Genomic DNA, 2646 nt, shown 5'->3' with positions numbered 1-2646 from the left:
TTCACCCTTGTAAAAAAATTTTACCGAGGGTATAGTTTGAAGGCTTCGATGGTCGAGAGACCCGCGGTAGCCTGCCTGCGTCTAACGTACGGCTTCTCGATGAACATTTCAGCCTTGTAAAATTTTTTTTACCGAGGGTACAGTCAGACGGCTTCGATGGATGGTCGAGAGACCCGCGGTAGCCTGCCTGCGTCTAACGTACGGCTTCTCGATGAACAGTTCAGCCTTGTAAATTTTTTTTACCGAGGGTATAGTTAGACGGCCTCGATGGTCGAGAGACCCGCAGTAGCTGGCCTGCGTCTAACGTACGGCTTCCCGATGAAAATTTCAGCCTTGTAATTTTTTTTTTACCGAGGGTATAGTCAGACGGCCTCGATGGTCGAGAGACCCGCGGTAGCCTGTCCGCGTCTAACGTGCGGCTTCCCGATGAAAATTTCACCCTCGTAATTTTTTTTTACCGAGGGTATAGTTAGACGGCCTCGATGGTCGAGAGACCCGCGGTAGCCTGTCCGCGTCTAACGTGCGACACCACGATGAACATTTCACCCTCGTAAAATTTTTTTACCGAGGGTATACTTTGCCGGCCTGGACGATCGAGAGACCCGCAGTAGCTGGCCTGCGTCTAACGTACGGCTTCCCGATGAAAATTTCAGCCTTGTAATTTTTTTTTTTACCGAGGGTATAGTCAGACGGCCTCGATGGTCGAGAGACCCGCGGTAGCCTGTCCGCGTCTAACGTGCGGCTTCCCGATGAAAATTTCACCCTCGTAATTTTTTTTTACCGAGGGTATAGTTAGACGGCCTCGATGGTCGAGAGACCCGCGGTAGCCTGTCCGCGTCTAACGTGCGACCCCACGATGAACATTTCACCCTCGTAAAATTTTTTTACCGAGGGTATACTTTGCCGGCCTGGACGATCGAGAGACCCGCGGTAGCCTGTCCGCGTCTAACGTGCGACCCCACGATGAACATTTCACCCTCGTAAAATTTTTTTACCGAGGGTATAGTTTGCCGGCCTGGACGATCGAGAGACCCGCGGTAGCCTGTCCGCGTCTAACGTGCGACCCCACGATGAACATTTCACCCTCGTAAAAATTTTTTACCGAGGGTATACTTTGCCGGCCTGGACGATCGAGAGACCCGCGGTAGCCTGTCCGCGTCTAACGTGCGACCCCACGATGAACATTTCACCCTCGTAAAAAATTTTTACCGAGGGTATACTTTGCCGGCCTGGACGATCGAGAGACCCGCGGTAGCCTGTCCGCGTCTAACGTGCGACACCACGATGAACATTTCACCCTCGTAAAAAATTTTTACCGAGGGTATAGTTTGCCGGCCTGGACGATCGAGAGACCCGCGGTAGCCTGTCCGCGTCTAACGTGCGACCCACACGATGAAAATTTCACCCTCGTAAAAATTTTTTACCGAGGGTATAGTTTGCCGGCCTGGACGATCGAGAGACCCGCGGTAGCCTGTCCGCGTCGTCTAACGTGCGACCCCCACGATGAACATTTCACCCTCGTAAATTTTTTTTACCGAGGGTATAGTTTGCCGGCCTGGACGATCGAGAGACCCGCGGTAGCCTGTCCGCGTCTAACGTGCGACCCCACGATGAACATTTCACCCTCGTAAAATTTTTTTACCGAGGGTATAGTTTGCCGGCCTGGACGATCGAGAGACCCGCGGTAGCCTGTCCGCGTCTAACGTGCGACCCCCACGATGAACATTTCACCCTCGTAAAATTTTTTTACCGAGGGTATAGTTTGCCGGCCTGGACGATCGAGAGACCCGCGGTAGCCTGTCCGCGTCTAACGTGCGACCCACACGATGAACATTTCACCCTCGTAAATTTTTTTTACCGAGGGTATAGTTTGCCGGCCTGGACGATCGAGAGACCCGCGGTAGCCTGTCCGCGTCTAACGTGCGACCCCACGATGAACATTTCACCCTCGTAAAAAATTTTTACCGAGGGTATACTTTGCCGGCCTGGACGATCGAGAGACCCGCGGTAGCCTGTCCGCGTCTAACGTGCGACACCACGATGAACATTTCACCCTCGTAAAAAATTTTTACCGAGGGTATAGTTTGCCGGCCTGGACGATCGAGAGACCCGCGGTAGCCTGTCCGCGTCTAACGTGCGACCCCCACGATGAACATTTCACCCTCGTAAAATTTTTTTACCGAGGGTATAGTTTGCCGGCCTGGACGATCGAGAGACCCGCGGTAGCCTGTCCGCGTCTAACGTGCGACCCACACGATGAACATTTCACCCTCGTAAATTTTTTTTACCGAGGGTATAGTTTGCCGGCCTGGACGATCGAGAGACCCGCGGTAGCCTGTCCGCGTCTAACGTGCGACCCACACGATGAACATTTCACCCTCGTAAATTTTTTTTACCGAGGGTATAGTTTGCCGGCCTGGACGATCGAGAGACCCGCGGTAGCCTGTCCGCGTCTAACGTGCGACACCACGATGAACATTTCACCCTCGTAAAATTTTTTTTACCGAGGGTATAGTTTGCCGGCCTGGATGATCGAGAGACCCGCGGTAGCCTGTCCGCGTCTAACGTGCGACACCACGATGAACATTTCACCCTCGTAAAATTTTTTTTTACCGAGGGTATAGTTTGCCGGCCTGGATGATCGAG

This window comes from Mytilus trossulus, unplaced genomic scaffold (genome assembly GCF_036588685.1).
Source record: "Mytilus trossulus isolate FHL-02 unplaced genomic scaffold, PNRI_Mtr1.1.1.hap1 h1tg001196l__unscaffolded, whole genome shotgun sequence".
NCBI classification, from domain to species: domain Eukaryota; kingdom Metazoa; phylum Mollusca; class Bivalvia; order Mytilida; family Mytilidae; genus Mytilus; species Mytilus trossulus.
Note: the sequence above shows the minus strand (reverse complement) of the source record.